The following is a 27,700-nucleotide window of genomic DNA, read 5'->3' on the forward strand; positions in this document are numbered from 1 at the left end:
GGTGGCGGCGGCTGGCTCAGGAGAGCTCTGCGGTCCACCCGCCGAGTAAGGACTCTTGAGCGATGGACCGCCTGGGGAAGCGGGTCTTTAGTTCAGCAACCTTCTCCATGAGAGCGCTGAACTATATGGCACACGTCATCCGGATGCAGCGGGATCTAATAAAAGAATACGCTGCATCCCCCCCAGAGTCCATGTCGGAAGGAGACAAGCATATGTACTCCTCCCGAATGTCTACTCTACGTTCAGTTTTTAACACCTCTATGCGGCTCTTGTCACACGCCACTGAAGGAGCCGCTAGAGCCAGCGGAGCCAGCCTGGTAATGAGGCGTCAGGCTTGGCTCCGACACTGTGACTTGTTGGAACCCTTTAAGGCGTCATTCGCAAATGCCTCCTTTGATGGTTCTGCACTTTTTGGCAAAACCGTTCGCGACACTTTAGTCCAGAGTGAGAAAGCCGTGAAGACGTTGTCTGCCATCGGAGTCCACTTCTCTGCTCCCCAGAGGTCCTTTTCTAAGAACCAAAAGGATCAGAAGAAGATGTGGTTCCAAAAATCGCATCAGTCCCAGTCTGCTCTGGACAACCAGTCCTACCGTGGCAGAGGAGGACAGGGAGAACGCTGCCCACGAGGCAGAGAGGGTCCCAGAAACTTTGGGTCCAGGGAACCATTCTCTGAGAGGCCCACGCAGAACCCCTGAGGGGTTGCCCGGCTGCTCCACTCTGGAGGCAGTCGGGGGGCGTCTTTCTAAGCACCTAGCAATGTGGGAGTCCATAACAACTGATCGCTGGGTGCTTCGCATCATATCCAGAGGTTACCAAATTCCCTTTATTGTAACCCCCAAAATCAAAAGCCTCCCCGATGTACCACCCAATCAGAGGGAGGCAGCTGCTACAGAAATTCAGCAGCTTTTGCAAAAAAGAGCCATCCAACCCATCCCCCCAGATCAGTTCGGATCGGGGTTTTACTCCAGGTTCTTTCTGGTGCCAAAAAAGACGGGGGACTTGAGACCCATTCTCGATCTCTCTCTCCTGAACTTGGCAGTACCCAAAGAAAAGTTCCGAATGGTCACCTTACAATCTATTCTCCCCCTATTACGGGAGAACGATTGGATGTGCTCGATAGACCTCAAGGATGCATACTACCACATCCTTAGTGGACAGACGCTCCAGGAGGTTCCTCCGCTTCCAGCTGGGAGCCAGTCACTTTAAGTTCAGGGCCCTTCCCTTTGGTCTCACCTCAGCCCCCTGGTGTTCACCAAAGTCTTGGCGGTCATAGCGGCCCACCTGTGGCTTCAGGCAATTCAGGTCCGTACCTGGACGACTGGCTCCTCATCGCCCCAACAAGGCATCTGCTCTGTTCAGGCAGGGATTACTTCTTCGACCTTGCTCTACGTCTAGGGTTAACTATCAACATGACCAAATCCTCTCTAGTCCCCTCACAAGTAATAGATTTTATAGGGGCGAGATTGGATTCCAGGATAATGCTTGCCTTCTTAACTCCCGATCGGCTTCAAAACCTGAAGTTGCATGTCAAGGCCATTCTCATTCTTCCTGCTCCATCTGCGGAATTGATCCTGAGAGCTCTAGGGTCCATGGCGGCAGCTATTCCTCTACTACCCCTAGCCCGCCTAAATATGAGGGTCCTGCAGTGGACCCTCCAAGTACAATGGTCCCTGTCTCGCAACCCCCTGTCCCATCCTATTCCCCTATACAGGGCTTGCAGAGGGTCACTCATGTGGTGGCTCCGGTCCCCGAGTCTCCACACGAGACAACCACTTCCGATGCCTTCCCCCGTCATCACAGTGACTACGGACGCCTCTCGCCTGGGTTGGGGGGGGGCCACTATTCAGGCAGAACGGTCCAAGGCACGTGGAATGACACAGAGACCTCTTTGCATATCAATATCCTAGAGAAGAGGGCGGTGCTTTTGACGTTGCAGGCACTTCACAGCCTTCTACCGATTGGGACAATTGCAGTACAAACGGACAACATGTCAGTTGTCTGGTACATCAACAAACAGGGGGGAACCAGGTCTTATCCCCTTTGTCGCGAGGCCATAAGAGTGTGGGAATGGGCGATTTCCACCAACCGCTTTCTTATTGCAACGCACATTCCGGGACGGTCCAACATCCTAGCAGACAGGCTCAGTCGTTCGATTCTGACTCCGTACGAATGGTCTCTCAATCCTCTAGTAGCGAAACAAATATTTGCCCTATGGGGGCAACCCTGTTGCAATCTTTCTGCCTCTCCTTCAAATACCAAATGCAACAGTTACTTCGCTGTAATCCCCCTTAGGGGGAGTTCCCGAGAGACTCTCTAGTACATGCTTGGCCTCCCGGTCTCCTTTACGCTTATCCTCCTTTGCCCATGATGCTGAAACTCCTACAGAAAGCCAGTCAGCTGGGGAGCAAAATGATCCTCATTGCCCCATTCTGGCCTTGTCAAACATGGTTCCCGTACCTGTGGTCTCACCTAATTCATCCACCATGGATTCTGGATCCACTCCCGGATCTCATTACCCACCCTCTGGGTCTCCCGGCCCCCAACCTGGTCAACCTCAAGCTGACGGCTTGGTTGCTCCAGTTCCACTCCTGATTAGGACTCCCGGAATCTCCTCACCAGTCAAAGCCATCCTAGTAGCAGCACATAAACCTTCCACCAGAAGAGTTTACCGAAGCAAGTGGAAACGTTTCTCCATCTGGGCGGAGCACCATCACTTGGATCCTTTCACGGTGCCTCTCACGTCAGTTTTGGAATTCTTAACTACCCTTTTTCATCAAGGGGCTAGCTGCTCTACAGTCAAGGTACAACTGGCAGCGATTTCGCATTATCATGTAGGGCATGAATCAGGCCCTCTGATGACTTCCAAGCTTTGTAAAGCTTTCCTCAAGGGTACCTTCCTTCTCAGACCTCCAGTCAGGGAGGTAGTACCCCCATGGGATTTGTCCTTGGTTCTCCAAGCCTTGACTAGCCCCCCTTTCGAGCCAGCGGCCACAGTTGATCTTAAATATCTCTCTTGGAAAACGGCCTTCTTAGTGGCCATTACTTCAGCTAAAAGGGTCTCTGAACTTCAGGCTCTATGTGTTAAGCCGCCGTATTTATCCTTCCAATCAGATAGAGTTTACCTCAGGATCAATCCGTCCTTTCTGCCTAAGGTGTCTTCGGAAGCTAATATTAATCAATCTATTAATCTTCCCGTGTTCTTTCCCCATTACCAGAACAAAGGGGAATATAAACTGCATTCCTTGGATGTGCACAGACAATACTCATCGAACTGCTGGTCATAGGCAATCTGACCAGTTGTTTGTCTCCTTTGCCAAAACAAGTTTAGGCAAGTCGATTTCTAAAGTTACACTATCACGGTGGATAGCTAATTGTATCCTCTTGGCGTATCAGAGTTCGGAAAGCCTGCACCTCAGGGAGTCCGAGCTCATTCTACTAGGGCCGTCGCTGCTTCGGCGGCTTTTAAATCTAGGGTCCCCTTAGATGATATTTGTTCCGCGCCACTTGGGCCTCATCTCATACCTTTATCAGCCATTACAAACTGGTTGTTGTCTCCAGAGGTAGGGCATCCTTTGGCTCTGCAGTGCTCCGGAATTCTCTCAAAAGCCAGGCCCCAAGATTCAGGTAGGGGGGGGACTCTGTCCCAATGGTTGCTGACAAATGAAGTTCCTCAGATTTATTTAGAAGTTATGTACTCACCATAACGCTCCATCTGAGTAGGCCATCTTCATGTCTGCAACCACCCCCTAATACTCCTGACCCATAGGTCTTGTCTTTGAGCCTTCCTTCCAAGCAATAACATTGTTGGTGCTCGTTGAACTTGATCTGAGGTCAGTTAGGTTTGGAGGTAGGAGGGCTAAAGGGGAGGGCTAGGAGCCTTGATCTACGTGTTGTGGTGTACTCTACTGCTCGGATCCGAGATCGGATCCAGCCTCAAAGGTTGCAGACAAACAAAGATACTTACTCAGATGGAGTACTACTAATTAACTAAATTTTCTAATTAACGAGAATGAAATAATTGTGATAATTAATGATAATAAACTATATGGGTATATCTTAGGAAGATATGAAGGAAGATGTAAAAGAGAAGAGGTAAAAAAAAAGAAAGGGTAGAGGGTAGAGGAATGAGAATTGTTATGAATTTCCCGATGAATTAAGTTTAATAAATTAATAATTTAAAAGTGCGTATGTGATGACTGTAACGAGGAAAAAAAATAAAACATTTTTTAGAATGTAAAAAAATGAAAAGTTTTGGGAAAGTTATAAAAATATAAATGGGAAGGATTTAAAAATTTTGCAGTCAGTACAATATTATATGTGAAATACAAGAAAGAACAAATTGAAACTGAAAAATGGAAGAGAACCCTGGAGCAATTTGTAGATTATGGGAAAGAAGGCATAAAGGATTATTATATAATAAAAATAGAGATGAAGAAGATGTACTACATGAATTATAAAGATTGTTGTGAAAAAAAACATAGTTGACTTGAAAACATTATGTTAAATGATAAAAATAATTACTTTCTGTGTAGAATATATGTTAACAATAGAAAGAAATTTCACTATATATGTTACAGTGTGTAAAGACTGCAAAGAAGTGAAAATATGGAAAGATGTCACTAAAGCAGCCCCTGCTCTTTTCAGTATGTGGGCTATAGTGTTTCAACCATAAAGTGGAAGTGATGGAGGAAGCTGAAGAGAATGGAGTTGTGAGATAATGACAGAGCGAGCAACCTGAGATTCCTGTATCTGAAGTTGAAGAATCATCTGAAATGGATATACATACTGTGGCTAATGGATTACCATAGGTTGCGATAACAGAATTACAGCTTGGAGGTTTGGAAGATGAGATATTAAAAAACATGACTAATAAAGTGGAACCCAGTAAAGATGTTGTGCATTCATGGTTAGAGTTTGGGGGGATTGATTCTTTCCTGAAGGATTCCAGTGCATCAGACATACATAATGGTCAGGAAATGGAGAGACTGATGGTGATGTAGTTGTAACTGAGCTTATGGATGATGTTAGAGCAATATTGTAACTTAGAAGCAGGACCATAGCAAAATAAGATAAATAAAATGTATGTATCAAGCAATGCAAATGTTAATTCTGATAAGAACACAATCTATGGACAATAGCCAGGTAGTAGAACTGAGGAAAAAGACTGTGCTGCAGTAGGGGGATACCTTGTGTTGGATAAGTCAATAGTTCCACTGGGGTTAAAAGTAGGATATGTAATGGCCTTCATACATACTGGGAGTATGGATTTTTGTGAGATAACTTTTGTAATGCTTACTTGCCCTCACTTGAAATTTTATGGCTGCATTTGACAGTAAAACCATGGAATAAATATTAAAAGAGACTAATGTAATATTAAAATAGAAGGTAAAAATGGAATTTGTGTCTTTAGAGATGAGTGAAAATGAGGTAAGACCTTCTTCTGAGGAAAATGTAATAAAGTTTTTGAAATAAAAACTGGATGAAAAAAATTATGGAATAGGGCTAGGAAATGTAAGTTAGCTTAAATTGTACTGGTGGAAAAGTTGATTACTTCTATGACTTTGCAGTTATTGATGGGAAAAAAGGCATGATTAGATACTGGGGTAGATACTGGGAGCAACCAAAGACATTTTGTTTTGGAGATAGGACAATTATTTAATTCAGTCATATTCCAGAAGAAGATTTGGTCATTGTGGGGAATCAGGCCATGCAACCAAAGACTGCCTAATGTTTTTGTAGGAAATGTGGTAGTAATGAGCATTTGTGGTTTGATTTGTGAGAACATTTAAGTGGAATAGAGGATGACGTTACACATGAGAAAGTGATGAAGAATGTAATGTAATGTAATATTTTAATACTACTTCCTGAGCATCCTTAATTATCATGCCCACATAAGACTTTCCAGAATCAAAGCACAACCCTCCCCATGGCTACAGAAAACCACTAAGTCAGAAATGAAAAACAGGGATAAAGCCTGGGAGCACTGGCGCAAAACCAAAACCCCCTCAACTAGACAGAAATTCCTAGAACTACGCAATAGAGTCAAAAAGCTAATAAAACAGGACAAATTCCAATACTACCAGTCTGCCCTAGTCTCCTCTCGACACAGCCCCAAACAATTCTGGTCCTCCATAAACTCCATCCTCCACCCAAGTAAAGTCAGTACCCCTCCTCCTAACATCCCTCACTCCTCAGAAAATATTGCTACCTCATTCAACACACACTTCACACAAACCATACTATCACTAGATAAAAAACACAACCCCCCCCTCACCTCCAACCCACACCTTCAACTAGTAATCTCCCCACTGCCTTCTCTTTTTCTCCTGTACCTACCTCCAACATAAAAGAACTCTTAACTAAACTTAAGCCCACCAGATTAGCAGCAGACAACCTCCGAAGTGAATACCTACAAATCACAGCTGATATTCTGGCCTACCCAGTATCCATCATGATTAACCGATCTCTGTCAGAAAGTTACGTTCCCACACTGTGGAAAGTATCACATTTAATTCCCCACCACAAAGGCGGACCATCCACAGAACTAACCAGTTACTGCCCCATAGCTATTCTCTCTCCATTCTCCAAAATACTAGAGAGATGCATACACTCTCAGGTCTCACACTACCTCCTTACTAACAACCTCCTTTCCAGTACTCAGCATGGTTTCTGACCAAACCATAGCACCACCACTGCCTTACTCTTTTTTACTAACACTATCCTTCAGCATAAAAACAATGGCTATCTCTCCTCTGTTACTTTCCTAGACCTATCTAAAGCATTTGACATGGTCCCACACAAATAACTTATCTCTGTCCTCAATAACCTATCCTTCTCACAATCGGTCACCAACTGGTTTCAGAGTTACCTGTCTGACCTCCAACAATCCGTTGTATGGCAGAATGACATATCTCCCCAACTACTTGTCTCCATAGGGGTTCCCCAAGGATCCATTCTTGGACCCCTACTCTTCTCTGTTTTCACCAATAATCTAGCCTCTGCCACCAAACATGGCACACTCATACAATACACAGAGGACTCAACCATCATCTGCTCAGCCCAGTCCCTACCCAGACTGCAAAAAGTCACACAGGAAGCCTTTTCCTCTGTTGAAACTTGGTTATCCGATGCCCAATTAATACTCAACCCAAACAAAACTAAACTACTCATCTTCCAACCCACCAAACATACTCAAAACAACTCTCATTTTAACATCACAACAAAAGGCAACACCACTATATACCCAACTGAACACACCAAATTGCTAGGAGTGGAAATAGACATTAAACTAAAATTTGACATTCACATATCCTTGACCATAAAAAAGTCCACAATAAACTAGGAGTGCTATACAGAAATAAGCAACTTCTCACCAAAGCAACAAAGATTTCAATAGCAAATTCCCACCTTATCTCCACCCTACTTTATGCCTGTCCAATATATACCAACCTAAGGCATTGCGATTTAAACAAGCTAGAGACCTGCTGCAACAAAATCGCCAAATTCGCCACAGGGGCGTCCTACCGTAGTCACCACTGTCTCTCACTTGCTGAACTAGGCTGGCTTGAACTCCCTCACCTCCTTCAATGGTATCAACTCTCACTTGCCCACAAACTAGTAAATCATCCACTAAATGTCCCATCCCTCCAGAATCTACTCCAACCCTATCGCACCACCAGACCACTAAGATCCAGCAACAAAAATCACTTGCAGATCACTAAAGCCAATAACTCTGCTGGTGAAGCACTATTCTCTTGCACCATAGCCAAATTATGGAACTCCCTCCCACCCACAATTACCTCCATACCATCATGCACCCACTTCCAAACTTTACTAAAAGCGCACCTAAAAACATGCTGGCTATGCCCTTGCAACTCCCACTCTAATATCACCCTCCCCATCCAACCACTACCTTTCTTTCCACTCCACTAACTACCTTGATTATAGCAAGCTCAGATGCTCATAAGCCAGTACTTATTATACAGCAGGAACTTCTTCTTGTGACATTTGTTAATGTTTGTTATGTACTTCACAGATAAAGATTCTAGTTGTCTACTGATGTACTATGTTCTTCATCTGTAAATATTTTGTAAGTAATTGCTATGCAAATTGTTAATCGTTATGTAATCCAATGTAACTACTGTCTGTTTGTTTTAACTGTGGAGCTTTTCTCCCCGGGCCTCCACTGAAAATGGGCCTATGTCCAGTCGGACACTCCCGGTCAACAAATATAAATAAATAAATAAAATGTGCATGTCCGATCAAATGCTGAACTTACTGTTACTTAAAAAAATAATAGAACAGATTGGAAAATGTTGTTGAAGATAATGACATATTTACTGTTGATGTTCAAAACATATATGAACCACTCAGAATGAGGAAGTGTTCAGTTGGGGCAACATGAAGTTAGAAAAAGCATTGACTGGTAAAAGGGTAAGGAAAAAATAAAGTAACTGCAAAAAATTGCAAAGAAAAGAAAATTACAGCATCACATTGTTTTCTTTAAACATGGAACAGTAATGCAATTGAAGAGAGGTTTAATGATGTCAAAAGCAAAAATTGGATGCAATTTTTGCAAGCTTTGATATATCTTTATAAAAGTCACAGGGTACAGAGAGAATTAATATGGTGTTATAAAATAAATTTAAGTTTGAGAGTGATTTAATCTCAAGAATTGCTATTCTGTTTTAGAATAAAAGTATAATGTCAGTAGATCAAATTGTTGTTAAACCTGGAAGAGTATAATATGTGACATTACAGGGGTTAATAAGATAAGACTTCTGAATATTATATAAACACTTACAAACTGCACAAAAAATAGGAATTATTTTATGAGATGAAAATATATATTATCGCTAAAGTGGACCGTATAACTAGGTGATTTTCATTGTAGTTTGTGCAGGAAAAAAGGAAGACAGGTAAACATATTAGAGCTTGCAGAAAATGTATATGTATGGACATTTGTGTTTAGGGCATCTAAGATATTATACACATAAGCTTACAGCAAATGTGTATATGTGGACAATTGTGTTTAGGGCATCTAAGATGTTATACACACAGAAGGTTATGTTTAATAACTGAAACAGACTATGATATGTTTTCTGAAGGATTATTATGTAGTCAGTATGGATACTCTCTCTCTTTCTTTTGGCTTTTTTCCCGGTTAGGGGTCACCACAGCAGATCACCTTATCCGCTCATGATTGGCAGTGGAGTTTTTACGGTGTCGAGTTGCCAGCCCGGCGGCCAAACTTCCACAGAAGTCACACACACGCATGCACTCACACCTAGGGCCAATTTTAGAGTGTCCAATCCAATTGTAGCATGTCTTTGGGGATGTGGGAGGAAACCAGAGCACCCGGAGGAAACCCACACGACCACAGGGAGGACATGCAGACTCGGCACAGAAGACACCCCAGCCGAAGATTGAACCGGAGAGCCTAACAGCTGCACCACCGCGGCCGTCCTGAAGAAGTTAATTTTTCTACTTATTGTTACATTAAATTTCAAATAAGTAAGGTACTGGGATATATTAGAGAGAAAAAATATTGAAAAGATATATGGGTGATGTCACTAAAAGAGAATATTTGTAGAAGGTGCTGAATCAGTTTTGGAAGGAGCATTATTTTATGAGTCAGTTCTGCAAATCAGCTAAATATCGGTAGATTATATGTAAAGGAAATATAGGAAAAAATAGATTACAAAAGTGGTACTGGAAAGATGAGAAGAAATATAAAAATATTATTAAAATATATGAATTGTTTAAAATGCGATGATAAATCTGTAACAGAAGGAAATATATAATGAAATATTAACAAAGTTAAAAATGTTATATAGACAAAGATATTTTTTGCAAGGAAAAAAAGGGAAGAGATCACTTTTTTGGGGGCGGGAGACTCTGCAAAAAGATGAAGGAATGATAAGTATAATTTTGAATGTAATTGTGAGATTATGACACAGCAAAGATGTATAATGTATAGGATAGAAAAAACATATTATTAAACTTTATGGTAAAAAAAAAAACATGAAAATAAAGGAATGGGAATTCATGATGTGATGAGGTAGGTGGTGAGATAATGTCAAGAAAGATTACAAAGGAGGAGTTAGATGTGAACAACTTAATGAGATGAGTGCTCCAGGATCAGAGGTATTTGTATAAATTTTATAAGGAAATGGATATGGATAAAAAATAATTATTTATACAAGCATTAAATGAATGACTAGTATATGGAATTAGAGATAGAAAACAGTGAAGGAATAATATTTTGTATAAAAAGAGAAATAGAAAAGACAAATACTGGAGACCATTAGCTTTGATTAATGGAGGTTATAAAATATTTATAAATATAGTTCAAACAAAGAATGAGTAAATTCGTGGTTACAATTTTGGATGAAGGAATTTATAGCATTAAAGGTAAGAATAATACAGAGGGTTGTGAGCAGGTCACTGATCGTAACCCCCTTTTTATGTATTTGAGAGATGGATGCCAAGGAATTCACTTTGAGACCTTGACATCCATGTCAAGAACACCTAATAAAGGATTATAATCTGAGACCCAATCATTATTCTTTGTAATGCATGGAGCTTTATCTGATGCATGTGCTATTAGTTATAGAAAAGAGTGCTGTTTTGCTAGCTTTCAAAGCTGTAAAACACTTAGCACTGTCAGAAAGATGGTAACACATTCTCTTATGCCAAAAAAAGGCAGGGACACATTACCAGCACAGACTGAAAGCAGAAACAAATTTGTTTTTAATTCTACTGCTGTTGTTTGTTGGTCAGTACTGGTAAATTTAACTGCCTAGTGTGATACCCAATCTTAACAAGTGAAGCAGGGGTTAACAACTGATCTGATGTTATCAGTTTTCATTGTATCCTCAACTGATGGGTTTTGATCCGATCCCTCGGATCCAAATTGGACGTTACTAAAGCTTGTGGCAGCTAAGAACTCTTGAGCTTCTCCCTTATCCACAATGCACCAACCCCAATTACCTCAGATCTCGTTTGCCACTTTTCAGTGAAATAAGTTGTTTCTAGCACTCTTAAATGATATAAAGATAAGCTGTAAAAACTTCACTTATTTATTTAATTATTCCTTATTTATTTAGATTAAGTATTTCCCTTAATTGTCACATTCCTTTTTGACTTCTCTTGTGCTAAATTTCTTATGTCTGATGTCTGTTCAGTCTTCATCAAACCTTTGGGTTACGGTTCCATCTTCAGAACTGACTCGGCCATTAGCAACTAAAGCTTCCGAACTACAGCTCCTCCTACCGTACCCATAATACCTTACTCCTCCAAGATACCTTAGATTTCATTTGCAGTGTATCAGCAATGCATCATGCTATGTTTAGAGCTCCTTCTTGGGTTTATTTACTATGAATTTTTGGTACGTGAGTTGGCCTTTGGTGTGTCCTTTCCTACCCTTCTCTTTAGCCTTTTGTGTTAGTTAAAAAAATCATTTAGCTTAGTTTTTTTCTTCTCTTTTCTTGCTGTGTGTGTTCTCTTCATTCCCTTCTTCTTCTTTCTTCTTTCACTGAGTCAGAGAAATCCGACAAACCTGTAGGTTGTAAGAAATGCACTTCTTGTGGGCACAAGATCCCCATCTCTGATGCCCACAGGGAGTGCATTTACTGTTTGGGACCTGCACACCTTGAAGTGGCATGCTCTATCTGCAAGGCCTTCCTCCCTCAAGCTATTGCAGATAGAAGGAATAAGCTGGTCTTAAAAGGGCTTGTTCCACCTTGCTCCCCAGCTATCCCTTCTGTCTCAGAGGTTCAAACCCCTGTTAAGAAACCTAAGGAGGCCAGGAACCCTAAGAAACAGTCCCTGGACACCTCCTCTTTGGCTGTTTCGGAGCCTCCCAAAAAGGCCCCAAGAACATTGGAGCAGAGCCTTTCGACTCTTGACTTCTGCACCTATCCCTCCATCCGATGCCCCAGTCGTCATGTCGGGGTCAAAGCCATCAATGCCAAGTACATCCCCTTGGGATGTTTCTCCAAGACCTCACACCAGGCCTTCCTGTATCTTCTCTTCCATCAGGTCCTCTCGGAGCTTGTCAGAGAATGAGGTGAGTAAATTGATGAGGAAATTTTTCTGCACACAGATCCAGATGGGGGTCATTCCAACTCCATCCATGATAGGATCAGTGAGCAGAGCTTCTCCCTGCAAAATAGTATCTCCTTCTCCAACCCAGCCTTCCGCTTTGGCTCCCAAGGGTGGAGACATTGGAGCTGATAGTTATCTCAACTTTGAGTCTGACTGCTTGCCTGAGTCGCTTGGTGCAGACCATGTCAGTCCCAAGGGCGTCTTGGAGCCAAAGCCTTAACATCAAGTCCAAGTGATGACTTTGATTCCAAAGTTCTCAAAGCTGTGTCTTCCCCTTAGCGCCTAGTTGTTCTACAACTCAGTGCCGACTCCTCCCTTGGAGTGGAGGGCTGCTGGAAACTGGGGACAGCATGCTCTTGATCCTTCGAGGCAGAGGAGGCTTCCTTTTTACTCCGGGAGTCCCTCAGCCTTTGAGGTGGTGGAGAGGGTACTCTTTGTTCCTAGGAGGTTCCTGGCTTCTACCAGAGCGGATCCACCCCTTCAACTTCTGGGCTGTGTGTCGCAGACCTCACTTCTGCCACTAGGACAGCTGGCCTCTCAGGGCCTCCAGTCTTTTCCACTTGTGGAAGCCCAAACTTCTTTCTACACCTCCCCGGAACACTCTACCCTGGAGGCTACTCAGAAGAAAAAGTGCAAAAGGAGACTCCTAGATTCCCCAGAGGAACTTCTCACAACAGACACTGACTTCGATGAAGGGGAGGGGTCCACTAGATCTCCATCTGATGTCTCCTTTGGAGACATTTTGGAAATCCTTCATCAGAGAGGTGGCTGGTCAGCCCCAAACCCCACTCCGGATGAGTTAGTGTTCCTGGAAGCCTTCGGGACTGGCCCATCTACATCCTGGGTGTACCCTCTTGCAGACACCCTAGTGGACCTGGTATCTGCAAGGGCATGGAAGGAACCAGATGCTGCAGAGCTGATCCCTAAAAGAGCTGACAAAATTCTTAGTACCCCCCAGTATAGACCTCACTGGATGAAGGGTATTCCAGTAGCTGCCATGGTGGTTGCGGTGGCCACCAAGAAAGAGCTTGCCCAGGAAAGCTCTACTGTCCATCCCCCTAACAGGGAGTTTAGGGCTATAGACAGATTTGGAAAATGGTTTACACTTCTTTCACTTTTGCCCTCAGAGTGTTGAACTATCTTTCCCACTTTATGAGGCAATAGAGGGACTTGCTTAAGGAACTCTGTAGCTCCAGCCCTGAGTCTATGACAGCAGAGGAATGGAACTCTTTCACCTCCTGCATAACGACTCTGCAGTCCATTTCTAATGCGTCCATGAGGCTCATCTCTCATGCAGTAGAAGGTACCTCTAGTGGTATGGTTCTGCTATTGCCATTTGGGATCTTGCCTGGATGTGGCTGTGTGACTTTGCAGAACCCTTTAAGGCGTCTTTCATCCATGCCCCCTTTGACGGTTCCTCCCTCTTTGGACTGGCTGTATGCGAAACACTTACCCACAGCGAAAAGAACGAAAAGACATGTTTGCCATTGGCATCCACTTTTCTACCCTGCACTGACCTTTTCCAGGAACCAGCGTGGGGGAAGAAGTTGTGGTTCAGGAAGTTTCAAGGTACTTTCCAGGATGCTGAGGGAGATATTTCCCCCAGGGGCAGAGGGGGGAGTAATACGAGTTGCAGAGGAGGTCTGGAAAATCAAGGATCTCGAGGTACTCCTTTGGAGAGAGAGATCCTTGCAGCATCCCTGAAGGGTTGCCAGACTGTCTGTCTCTGGAGGCAGTTGGAGAACATTGCTCCTAGCCCTATAAGTGTGGTAGCCATCACAAACTACCGATGGGTGGCAAGGAATCTTATCCAGAGGTTACTCCATTCCCTTTTTAAACATCCCCAAGCCAAAACAAATCCTCCCTGATGTACCACTCATTCAGAGCGAGGCAGCAGCTTTAGAAATCACAAAGTTGCTTAAAAAAAGAGTCATCCAGGAGGTCCCCCAGACCATCCCGGATCAGGAATCTACTATGGGTTCTTTTTAGTTCCAAAGAAAACAGGGGACCTCAGGTCCATACTCGACCTAACTTATCTGACCAAATCAGTGAAACATATGAAGTTTAGGATGGTCACTGTCCAGTCCATCTTTCCTTTTCTACAGATGGACGACTGGATGTGCTCGATAGACCTGAAGGATGTGTACAATCATATCAAAATGAACAGGAACACCAGAAGGTACTTCTGTTTCAGGTAGGGAGCCAGCCACTTCCAGTTCTGAGTGCTTCCATTTTGTCTCATCACAGCCCCCAGGGTGTTCGCCAAATGCATGACATTAGTTGCAGCTCACCTCAGACTGCAGGGATTTCACATATTTCCTTATTTGGACAACTGGCTCCTAGTCAAACTAACCATGCATCTACTGGTTCAGGCCAGGGACTTTCTCTTGCAACTGGCCTCAACCTTAGGGATCACTGTAAATCTTCAGAAGTCACAGTTACAACCAATGCAAACCATATTTTTATAGGAGGTTATTTGGACACAAACAAAACTCTGGCCTCTCTCCCCCCAGACAGGATTCATTCGCTAAGGATGCATATCAGACAAATGCTAGCTACTCCAGTCCCTCCAGCAAAGCTTATCCTCAGGGCCTTGGGCTCTATGGCTACAACAGTAACATTGCTACCGACAACTCATTTACACATGAGAATTCTTCAGTGGATGTTATTGGTTCACTAGTCCCTTCTGCACCAACCCCTGAACCATTCTATCAGTTTATCATAGCTATGCAGAAATTCTCTATTGTGGTAACTGCTTGACCCAGAAGTCACTCAAGGTCAACCATTCATTCTCCCCACACTTATTGCCACGCTGACCACAGATGCCTCCCAGCTGGGGAGGGGGGCATTATCTGGGATGGACAGTTCAAGGCACGTGGACTCCCCAGGGGACCAACCTGCATATCAGCATTCTAGAGATGAGGGTGGTGCTTCTAGTGTTGCAAGCACTCCACTCCCTTCTTCCTGTAGGGACTATCGCGATTCAGACCGGCAACATGTCAGTTATGTGGCACATCAACAAACGAGATGGAACCAGGTCTTACCCCCTATGTTGAGAAGCAGTGAGAGAGTGACAATGGCCTGTCTCTACCAACTGCTTTCTAATCACAGCGCACATTCCGGGAGAGCACAGCATACTGGCGGACAGGCTCAGCAGAGTTTTATTGATGCCCCATGAGTGCTCTGTAAATCAGTCAGTGGCAAACAAGATTTTCCTCAAATGAGGTCAGCCTTGCTGCAACTTCTTTGCTTCTCCCCTCAACAACAAATGTAGTGGGTTCTTTGCCCTGATCCCTCCACAGGGAGAGTTACTAAGAGATGCTCTAGTCCATGCTTGGCCCCTCAGTCTACTTTATGCATTCCCACCTGTTCCGCTGATCCCCATATTTCTTTAGAAAGCAAGCAGGTTGAAGAGCAAAGTGATCCTCATTGGTCCCTTCAAGTCTGGTTCACCTTTCTGTGGTCTCATCTGATTTGTGCGCTATGGATGCTGGAACCCTTTCCACATCTCCTGTCTCACCCCTCAGGGCAACTCCATCTGGATCTCCACAACTTGAAGTTAACCACATGGTTTCTCCAATTCCAGTGATGGCTAGACATTTCAGGCTTTCTGCCCCAGTTCAGAAGATTTTGATTTCTTCCCATAAGACCTCTACCAGGAAAATGTATAAAAAGTAAGTGGAAACCAACAGCACCACATTGACCCGCTCCTGGCAACCATTCCGGCTGTATTGGACTTCTTAGCTGGTCTGTTTCATTCCGGGGCTAGTTTTTCTACTGTCAATGTTCAGATAGCAGCCATTTCTAATTTCTATATTGGAGAAAATTCTGGATCCTTAGCTTTTTCTAGACTTTGCAAAGCTTTTCTTAGAGGTGTGTTTCTACTTCGTCCGCCTATTAAGGACCCTAACCCTCCGTGGGACCTCAGTATGTTTCTTCAAGCACTGATCTTACCTCCCTTTGAACTGTCTGCAAAGGTAGATTTAAAATTTTTGTCCTGGAAAATGGGCTTTTTAGTGGCCATCACTTCTGCAAAAAGAGTATCGGAGCTTCAAGCCTTATCTTCCAAATCCCCCCACCTTATCTTTCATAAAGACAGAGTTACCCTGTGTGCTCATACCTCTTTGTTACTCAAGGTTGCTATAGAAAATACTATTAATCAGTCCATCAACTCCCTATGTTCTTCCCAGACTTCCAAAATAAGGGAGAATATGTGCTGCACCTCTTAGACGTACAGGGACAATTGTGCTTCTACCTGGATAGAACAAAATTTTTCAGAAAATCTGACCAACTGTTTATGGCTTTCGCAGATTTCATAGGATTATAGGAGGCTACCAGGCTAACGGCCCCAGGGCCGTTGTCAAAGCTACCATAGCTAGATGGTTGCGGGATTGTATCTCCTACATATACTCTTCTAAGAATATTCTCTTACCTAGGCAAGTCAAAGCTCATTCCATGAGGTCCCTGGCCTAGTCTCAGGCCTTTTGGTCTAGGGTCTGTTTGGAAGACATTTGTGCGGCTGCTTCGTGGGCAGATTCTTGCACCTTTATCTCTGATTACAAACTTGACATCATCTCCAGGAATAGAGCTGCTTTTGGCTATGCAGTTTTCCAGGATATCCTTCCATGAAGGCCACCCAGATCTATGCAGCTGGGGACTCTGTCCCACAGGTTTGATGAAGACTGAAGCAGACAACACAGATGGAACATTATGGTGAGTACATAACTTCTTTTTTCCTTCTTTTTTTATTGTATTTGAGTACCTCTTGGTACTATTGTTAGTATCTTTTCCTTAGTACTACATTTAATGCAGTTTCTCTAATACCATTGTTGGTAGCTGTTCTTTGTCCTTTATTTGTCTCTGTTTAAAAAAAAAGTAGTAGAAGTAATTAAATTCTTTTCCCTTTTTTGATTTTTGTTGGCTTTACAGTATGGCGGATAAGGCTCCAGCGGCTTTAAAAAAATGTTCTTTGTGTGGGCATAAGCCCCCCTTCATCAGATGCCCACACTTTATGTGTAAACTGCTTAGAACCACTTCACTTAGAAGAAGATTATTCTGTTTGCCACAGGTTTAACCCCAGGATGTTAGTTGAAAGCAAGAATAAACTGATTCTTAATGGCGTTTTGCTGTCATCTTTTGGAGAGACTATATCCAGAGAAACATCTCTGAAAACCAAGAATAAAACAAAATCCTCATCTCTGAAAGCTTCTTCTTCCTCTTCTGCTTGGGAGTCCTCAAAGAAGAGGTCTCACAAAGATCCGACTTCACCCTCGGATCCAAAGAAGCTGAAAATGTCTGATCCGACTCTTTCGGATCCAAGGAAACCAAAATTATCTGATCCATCCTTCTCGGATCCAATATTATCCAAGTTGGATCCAGCTGTTGCTGGCCCTTCAGATTCATCCTTGGTATTATTTTACCAAGGGCTCGGTATTTACCGCCAGTGGATCCCGTACCCTCTAGGGTACCTTCCACATTTCTGGACAAATCCAGGTCTCCTTCAGTGTTTTCCACTCATTCTTCCAGAAGTCTCTCAAAGGAAGATTTGGAAAGTGGTAAGGAAGATTCTCTTGGCGCAGGGGCAGATAGGTGTTCCTTTGGCTCCTATCCCTTGGGGTCAGGAGGTCAATTTTTCTGCTACACCCCCTCTACAACTTCCTCCTCTGACTCCATTAGCTGTCTCAGAGTCCCCGGATCCTAGCCATCTGGATCCTTCCTGTCAAATCTGGCAACCTATTGGAGCTGAAGCCTACCTGTCAGGCCCAAGGTGTTGTAGTCGACTCTGAAGCTTTCAGAGCCATCTGTGTGCCTCAGAGCCTTGGCACTGGGTAGCTCGGCTCCAGCTTCCACCTCGGGGATTTTGTCCTCAAAGTGGGAGAAGGCTGCAGTCCATAAGCTGGCATTTTCGGACCCAAGGTCTTCCCTTTCTCCAGTTGGATCTGCCTTTGAGGCTGTAAAGAGAGTTTTCTCTGCCTTGATAGAACGGAAGGATCCTTCCCTCTCAGATCCCAAATCTGCAACCTTGATGTCACTGCACACAGAACCTTACCAAGTCTTTCCACAGAGACAGCCAGTACCAAAACCCCTGGCTGCCACAGAGGGAATTTTGATTTCTTCTTCTGATACCTCTCCAGAATATCCAACTAGGGAGTTCCCTAAGAAGAAGACATGAAATAGGAAGCACCTAGACTCTCCAGAGAGAGACTCTCACAGTAGATACAGATTTCTCTGAAGGCGAAGGGTACCCATAGTCACCTCCTGAAGATGTCTTATTCAGAGACATCCTAGAAATCCTTAAGTAAAGAGGTGGCTGGATGCCCAACAACCCTTCGTCTGAGGAGTCTGTATTCCTGGAGGCTTGTGGTACTGGACCGTCTACCTCCTGGGTGACTGTGCCCACTGGCAAGCTCATTGAGTTGATCTCTCAGTGGGTGTGGAAGGATCCCGACTCCATTGAGCCTCAGACTGTGCTACTTTAGATGCCACACTTAAGAACAGATCTCCAGGGGCTTAATGCTTTATTTTTGACATTTTTTACTGTATTTCCACCTCAGCAATTATAGCTGTGGTTTTAGCCTATTTAGGTGTTGTTCATTAATATCATGATATGTTTTTTACACACAAACCTGGTGAAGTATTTATTTGGTACTAAAGTGATCTTTGTTATTAATATTTATTCTGATAGATGTCTAGTGGTAGATATTTTTGTTAGTTAGTTAGTCATTTTGTTAGTGTGTTAATTTCTTAATTAATAAAGTGTGGATTAGTAGGTTAGCCTGAATAAGATGTTCTTATATTATATATTTTAATTTATCTCTAGCCTTTTAGTTTCAATTCTAAGGTAGTATAGTCTCAGTTTACACTATGGTGTTAAGGGGAAGGGGGACTTAGTTAAAGGAACGAGTTTAATATTTTTATTGCTCTTAACAGAACCACCCTCTGTAACCACTCCCTTGCTCCAAATAACCTGATTATACATAAATAATGAATGATGTTCTGTAGTCCTATTTCACCTTCATTCTTACACATGAGTTCAGAGCCAATCCTCGGCTCCGACTCGGCCTTTTTGCAATCTCAAAGTCTTCTAGTTGGCTTATGGCTAGGTAGGTATCCCATGGTGCACCAGTAAAATCCCCAGATCTCATTTGCCGTGTCGACGAGTTCAGATGTGCTTCTTTTTGGTCATGGCCAAGTTTTACACATTTTGCTATTTTACAGCTTAACTTTTTGTATTATATAGCCTTTGCTAGTGTTGTTTTCTATCGTTAGAGTAGTTTAGTCTACTGAAGTACTTTTTTCCTCTTTAGTGAATTATTGTTGAGAACTGGTTGGCCGTTGGCCTTGTTGTTCTCCTTGGTATCCTGTGTGCCAGTTTCGTTCCATTTAACGGGTGTTTTTCCCCTTGTTGCTATTTACTGTGCTAGTTTAGTTTAGACAATTAGTAGTTTATCAGTTTCATAATTAGTGTTTAAAGCATGCTTTGCTCTCAATTTAACTTTCTTTGTACAGTGTACTTTAGAGTGTGTTATTAGCTTAGCTATTTAGTGTTTCTTAATGTGCGGTGTTATTAGCTTAGCTAGTTATTTTTGGAGTAATCCACTGAGTTATTTGTCGGATATTTACCTTAGCTGACAAGGGCTCCTGATTTTCAACCCTTCTCAATTCTAAGGCATAGTTTTATTTAGAGGCCTCTACCTTGTGTGTGTGTGTCAGCATATGTGCTAGTTCAGACCTTTCTATCCTCCTTTCTAGGTCTGTTTGAGTTAGAGGACCTAGGTTTCTCCCTCTCTTTTTCTACTCAGGGCTAGGCCCGTTTGAGTTAGAGGATCTAGTCCTCATGGTTGTATGATTATTAGTGCGGTAAGGGCTAGGCCTGTTCAAGTTAGAGGACCTAGTCCTCTCTGTGTGTTTGGCTTGTGTCCTTTTGCTGCAGGAATTGGACCCCAGAAAAGTCCTGCTCCGAGTGAGCACAGTCTTTTTGTTCAAGTTTCCCAAGTTCTTCTTAGGGAAACTGGAAGAAGAAGAATCGGAGGAACCAACAAAAGAATTACATCTTGAAACCTTATCTTGATCAACGATAAGGGAAATGGACTCAGAATCACAATGACCCTTATCAAAATCAGCATTCCTGATTTGTTTATTAGTAACCTGTACAATGTTAATCGACGAACCATCCATCGCATTTGGCGTTTCAGAATTCTGTTGTTGTTTAATCGACCCTTCATCTAAAGAAGGACCTTTATTGCCACTAGTAACAGAGGATGTGACAGCGCTGTATAAACGGCTGTTGACAGGGTTATTACCCTGTCCTTTAAACGCGCTGCCTTTATTGTCTTTGCTGCGAGTTGCAAAAAAGTCAGAAGCACATTTGTTCTGATAAGAAGTTAAATCTCGATTTAATTTCTGCTGTTTACGGGACGTAACTTCAGCAGAATGTTGATTAATGTCACGAGTAAATTGCTGTAACAAAACACTAAACCTGTCAACTGACAGTTTACTTTTCAAAAAGGACTCAACGTTCACAATTTCATCTTTTAGAGCAGTCATTTTTTGCTTGTTGTTTTCAATTAAAAAATTCAGAAAACGTAAACCAGCTTCATTGAAAAAAGCAGCCAAGCGCTGAAAAAATAGTTGGTTGAGGTAAACCCCATTGGGGCACTTGAAAAACCTCAAACCTTTGGGCACAATTCCCAACTCAATACAGCGCAAAAAATAACAATTTTCCAAGTCTAAAGATTTATACCTTTTTAATAGTCGTAAAAGGTGTTCTCTCTGGTCGTTAATATGTTCATGATACACTTTACCAGAATACCTCCCAGCACCGCTGAAAGGGTTCTCCTTACAGCTAAGTAACTGCTCGACAGTAGCGTTTCCGTTGTTGTGAATACGCACACATTGTTCCTTTGCTTCGCGTTCACAAGGACCTCCTGCATAGTCACCTAAATCAATGACAGTGTCCATTTCTCTAAATAAAATCCACCGGACTAGAAACACAAGCTCTTGGTTCGTGTTTATCTTCACTGGCCTTCGCCACCAAAAACTTAAGCGAACTTTGGATGTCAACTAGCGTTGCAACTAATAAACTGTTCAAATTATCACCCCCAGATGAAGGAGTGGGATGAATAGTTACGTTCAATAAAGGATCACCAGCTACCTCCGCCATGAATGGCAAACCAAAACGACTCCAAAACACAAAGCCAAGTAAACTGAATAAATCAAAAAGCACAGGAGGAGGTAACACGAAGAAATAAGCAAACTCCAAGAAATAGCGTACCAGAAGTTTATTTGTCCGCTGTCATCAACCGACTTCATCAGAATAAACCAACAATAAAATCTCATACTTAAATACACCTGTCAATTAAATACAATTACATGCTTAATTAAAATGGGTCATAATTAAACAATTAAATACACCTTATATAAAAAGAGAAGCTACATCAGCTTTGTTGTTGACACACAACTTACGGTCTTTCAAAAAACATTTAAGATTAATAAATTCATTCAGGCCTGGTGTCCTGTCAGATTTCAACTTAATTTGCCAAATAGCTTCTCTTTGCTCTAAAAAGTTTTTAAAATCCCCATCCCTCATATCAATGGAACATACTTCTAATACAGAAAAAGAAAACTTCTTAAAGGAACCACAAATAGAAGAATGCTTATATAAAGCATTAGTGCCGTCCTTTGTTTTTATGGCATATAAGTGCTCTTTTATGCGGTTAATCTCTAGTGGTCATTCCAACATAGAATGCCGGACAAGTGGAACATAAACCTATGTAGACCACCCCACTTGTATTGCAATTCACAAAACCAGGTACTTCAAATGTTTTATCAACAGTAGTGACCGCTATATATGGTCCAATGGAAATGAACCTACAAATTTTGCATTGATGGCAACAATGCATACCTTTTTTTGTGGGTAACAAAAGAATTAATTATAGTTTCTTTATGTTCCAAAATTCTTTTAACATTTTGGCTATTCCGAAAAACAAACTGTGGTTTAGCACCCACTATCTCATGGATCTCAGAATTACCATGAATAATTCTCCAATTCTTTTCTAATATTGTCCTTATATTAAAACTGTCATTATTCATCTCCAAAGAACAAATCAAGTTAGGGTCAACCTGATGACTAAATTTTTCCCCCCAAAAAATGATCATGGTCATCAAGTGATGTAGTCAAAATGGCCGGATAGTTACTAACACGTTTTCTTAAAATCTCATTACTAGTATTGTCTAAAATCCTTTTATCATAACCTCTTTGCAAAAACAAGGTAGTTATGAACTTAAACTCTTCAACCAAATCACAATCCCTGGTGGTCATGCGACAAGCCCTAATATATTGACCCCTAGGAATGTTTTTTACTATGTGTCTAGGATGATTACTAGCAAAATGTAAATAACCATTGGTGAAGGTTTTTTTACGATGGATACAACTGTGAAACCTGTGATCAACCAAGTCCCAACATAAATGAACATCCAGGAAGTTAACCACTAGACCCACATCACCTTTAGTGAACCTTAAAAAACTAGGAAGTGAATTAACTTCCGTAATAAAGTTTTCAACTGTACTGAAATTTCCCTCAATAACAAAAATCAAGTCATCAATAAACCTGCAAAAAAACTCAATGTTGAATTTCTCCTTTAACAAAGGAATAAATTCAAACTCCCACCACGCCATAACCAGATTGGCATAGGCAGGAGCAGCTGGAGAACCCATTGCAACACCTCTCTTCTGCTTATAATAAGTAGTGTCGAACAGAATAAAATTGTTATACAAAATGAGTTCGATAAACATACAGATGGTGTTAATCACATTTTCGTATCATACATTCTCATTTGTATGAGGCCTTTTTGTCAGGGGATATCACTTCAGATTTGTATGATTTTTGTGTAGTTCCACAACCTAGAATAGGTGTAATTTTTGGCATCCCAAAGACACATAAAGATTTGAACAATCCACCTTTGAGACCGATTGTTTCTTCACCACATTCTATTACTGAAGGGGTGTCTTTGATTATTGATTCAGTTTTGGGGTCCCTACTTGTTCATGAAGTTTCCTTTGTTAAGGACTCCTGGCATTTTTTAAGTAAACTGAAAAGTTTTTTTGAAACTTCTGTTTTTAACCCTCAACGGCACATTATTTTTACTATTGACGTGGTGTCTTTATACACCAGTATCCCTCATGATGACGGTGTTGAATCAGTAAGGAACTTTTTATGTAGGAAGAATTATTATTCTAGCAATGTGATTAACACCATCTGTATGTTTATCGAACTCATTTTGCATAACAATTTTTTTCTGTTTGACACTACTTATTATAAGCAGAAGAGAGGTGTTGCAATGGGTTCTCCAGCTGCTCCTGCCTACGCCAATCTGGTTATGGCATGGTGGGAGTTTGAATTTATTCTTTTGTTAAAGGAGAAATTCAACATTGAGTTTTTTTTGCAGGTTTATTGATGACTTGATTTTTGTTATTGAGGGAAATTTCAGTACAGTTGAAAACTTTATTACGGAAGTTAATTCACTTCCTAGTTTTTTAAGGTTCACTAAAGGTGATGTGGGTCTAGTGATTAACTTCCTAGATGTTCATTTATGGTGGGACTTGGTTGATCACAGGTTTCATAGTTGTATCCATCGTAAAAAAACCTTCACCAACGGTTATTTACATTTTGCTAGTAATCATCCTAGACACATAGTAAAAAACATTCCTAGGGGTCAATATATTAGGGCTTGTCGCATGACCACCAGGGATTGTGATTTGGTTGAAGAGTTTAAGTTCATAACTACCTTGTTTTTGCAAAGAGGTTATGATAAAAGGATTTTAGACAATACTAGTAATGAGATTTTAAGAAAACGTGTTGGTAACTATCCGGCCATTTTGACTACATCACTTGATGACCATGATCATTTTTTTGGGGGAAAAATTTAGTCATCTGGTTGACCCTAACTTGATTTGTTCTTTGGAGATGAATAATGACAGTTTTAATATAAGGACAATATTAGAAAAGAATTGGAGAATTATTCATGGTAATTCTGAGATCCATGAGATAGTGGGTGCTAAACCACAGTTTGTTTTTCGGAATAGCCAAAATGTTAAAAGAATTTTGGAACATAAAGAAACTACAATTAATTCTTTTGTTACCCACAAAAAAGGTATGCATTGTTGCCATCAATGCAAAATTTGTAGGTTCATTTCCATTGGACCATATATAGCGGTCACTACTGTTGATAAAACATTTGAAGTACCTGGTTTTGTGAATTGCAATACAAGTGGGATGGTCTACATAGGTTTATGTTCCACTTGTCCGGCATTCTATGTTGGAATGACCACTAGGAGATTAAGTACCCGCATAAAAGAGCACTTATATGCCATAAAAACAAAGGACGGCACTAATGCTTTATATAAGCATTCTTCTATTTGTGGTTCCTTTAAGAAGTTTTCTTTTTCTGTATTGGAAGTATGTTCCATTGATATGAGGGATGGGGATTTTAAAAACTTTTTAGAGCAAAGAAAAGCTATTTGGCAAATTAAGTTGAAATCTGACAGGACACCAGGCCTGAATGAATTTATTAATCTTAAATGTTTTTTGAAAGACCGTAAGTTGTGTCAACAACAAAGCTGATGTAGCTTCTCTTTTTATATAAGGTGTATTTAATTGTTTAATTATGACCCATTTTAATTAAGCATGTAATTGTATTTAATTGACAGGTGTATTTAAGTACGAGATTTTATTGTTGGTTTATTCTGATGAAGTCGGTTGATGAAAGCGGACAAATAAACTTCTGGTACGCTATTTCTTGGAGTTTGCTTATTTCTTCGTGTTACCTCCTCCTGTGCTTTTTGATTTACCTTGGTAGATCGGTTGAGCAGGCAGGTCCTGGATCCTCAAGAGTAGCAATTGAACAAGACCATCTTCTATCGCATCATTCAGCGTTGGGGTTCTCCCCAGGTGGATCTCTTCTCATCTCTGAACAGCCATCTTCTTCCAGTCTTTTTCACCAGGGAACATCATGACAAAGCCTGGAGAGTGGATGCTCTGTCCTTCCCCTGGACACAGCTTTCAATGTATGCCTTCCCTCCTCTTCCTCTTCTTCCCAGATTGCTGTTGAAGATAAGGAATGAAAAACCAAGGGCCAATGTTAAGTTGCCATTCTCGCCTTCATTCTTGCTGGATGGGTTTGGAGCCGATCCTCAGCTCCAACTCGGCCTATACTATAGCTCAAGAGCTATTTTTACCGGCTCGAGGCAGCCCTATATCCCACAACACTATGCGCTAACTCCCCAGATCTCGTTTGCCACTTCACTGCGAGGTTGCGTTTTTTTTTTACCGGCTCAGGTCAGTGTAAAAAATTTTTTTCTTTTTGTGAGGACTTTTAAAATTTAAGGTTAGTTTTACCCTATCTGTTCATTATCTTACCCTTAAAAGCTTATTAACAGTTTTCGTTAAGCCCCCCCCCCCCCTCCTTTAGTCAAATTGATAAACGGGCCTTCGGGCTTTAGTTTTTTATAGTTATCCCTATAGTTTGCCCTTATTGAGTGTGTGTGTGTGCGTGTTTTCCTAGTCAGCCCTTTAACTAATCCCCTTGTGTGAGTGTTTGAGTGAGTTGTGTGTGCTGACCTTGTTATACTGTTAGTGTCCACTATAATGTCCAAAGACACTAAAGTCTCAGGATTCAAGAAGTGTGACTCGTGCTGTCAGAAGATGTCTCTGACAGACGGTCACACTTCTTGCGTTTATTGCCTGGGACCCTTGCACCTGCAGGACTCTTGTTCCGTTTGTCACGGATTTAGTCCAAGAGTCCCCATCTAAGTCTGGCTCGGGGAAGTCGTCCAAGCCTGCCAAACCCTCAGCTCCAGTTCTTGAGTCGACGGCTGGCGGAACCGAAAGTGCTCCGACATCGGCTCCAGTCGGATCCGATGTGAGCAAGACTTTGCCCGCTCCGAAACCCGTATCGGAGCCGACAACAGCACGCAAGCGCTCTAGGTCACCCTCCGTAGAGTCCATTCATTCTGCTCCAGGATCGCCCTTACTGTCGGAGCGGAGTCATAGGACTCATTCCTCCAGGTCTTCCAGGCTGTCCGACCATGACATTGAGAGGGTGGTCAGTAGACTCCTCAAGTCTCAGGCACTGGCCCAAATACTCCAAAGCCCATCTCACCAGACTGTGGCTCCCTCGGTGCCAGTTTCGATTCCTCCTCCGACTCTTCAGTTGAACTCGGAGCCGGAGTTTGTCGGAACCGGGACCTTACCCACATCGGAGCCGATACTACCACCTTCGGCCCCGGCATCGTCATTGGTGCCGTCCGTGGAGAGGTCTGGGCGCCGGGACTCCATCGTCGGCTCCAAGGGGGCAAGTGGCATCGGACCCTTGTCCGACCCTGTTCTCCCTCTCGGAGTGTCGGCGCTGGTTAGTTCGGCCCTAACATCATTCTCGGAGCCTTCTCTGTCGGCGCCGGGAGCGGTCCTGGTATCCTCGGAGCCAGGACTTTCTTCTTTGCCTGATAGGGGAGCCTTTGAGGTGATGAGGAGCGTGCTGGATCCGGTGTCCGCTCCAAGGTTGGTTCCTTCAGCTTCTCCCTCTACAGTGCCTGTTACGGTCTCTGGTCATCCTCTGGCAATTGATAGCAGAGATCCAAAGCGTAAGGTACCCACTTTGGGTGTCTCTTCTTCGTCCGAAGCCTCCCCTGAAGCTTCAGGGGAACCCCCTAGGAAAAGAAAGTGCAAGAAGAAGCACGTAGACTCTCCCGAGTCTATCACTTCAGACACCGACTTGGATGAGTCAGAGGGTTCCCCGAGATCCCCCTCTGAGGATATCTCCTTTTCAGACATCCTAGAGATCCTGAAACAGAGGGGGAATTGGTCCACCCTCAAACCCTCCGAGGACGAGTCAGTTTACCTTGATGCTTTTGGGTCTCGCCCTTCCACCTCCTGGGTGTCCCCTCCTTTCGACCCACTGATGGAAGTAGTGGCCAGAAAGGCGTGGGCAGCTCCTGAATCGATGGAACCTACCCGTAGGAGGCCTTCTAAATTTATTTCTGCTCCGCTAGACAAACCATTTCTGACCAAAGGTGTATCGGTAGATGCTATGGTGGTAGCAGCCGCCACTAAGAAGGAATTAGCTGATCCTTCTGTACCTGTTCCTCCTCCTAATAAAGAGCCCAGGACTATGGACAGGTACGGTAAGCGGACATTTGCTTCAGCAACCTTTGCAATGCGGTCGCTGAACTATTTATGTCATTTCACCCGCCTTCAGAGAGATTTGCTCAAAGAACTGGGAGAAACCATACAGGATCCTTCTGCTGCGGGGTATCAGGACAAGATTAACTCCCAGCTGGCTACCCTGAATTCCTTTGCCAACTCCTCCATGCGGCTTATCTCTTATGCAGCCGATGGAGTGAGTAGGGCTGCAGGCACAGGTGTTGCGTTAAGACGTCACGCCTGGATGCGACTCTGTAATTTTGCTGATCCCTTCAAGGCATCCTTCACCAACACTCCCTTTGATGGTTCAGAGTTGTTTGGACCTCAGGTGAAGAATACCCTCACCAGGTGCGAGCAAGATGGTAAGACTCTCTCTGCCGTGGGAGTCCACT

Source organism: Protopterus annectens, chromosome 9.part0 (genome assembly GCF_019279795.1).
Source record: "Protopterus annectens isolate FY-2018-M chromosome 9.part0, PAN1.0, whole genome shotgun sequence".
NCBI classification, from domain to species: domain Eukaryota; kingdom Metazoa; phylum Chordata; order Ceratodontiformes; family Protopteridae; genus Protopterus; species Protopterus annectens.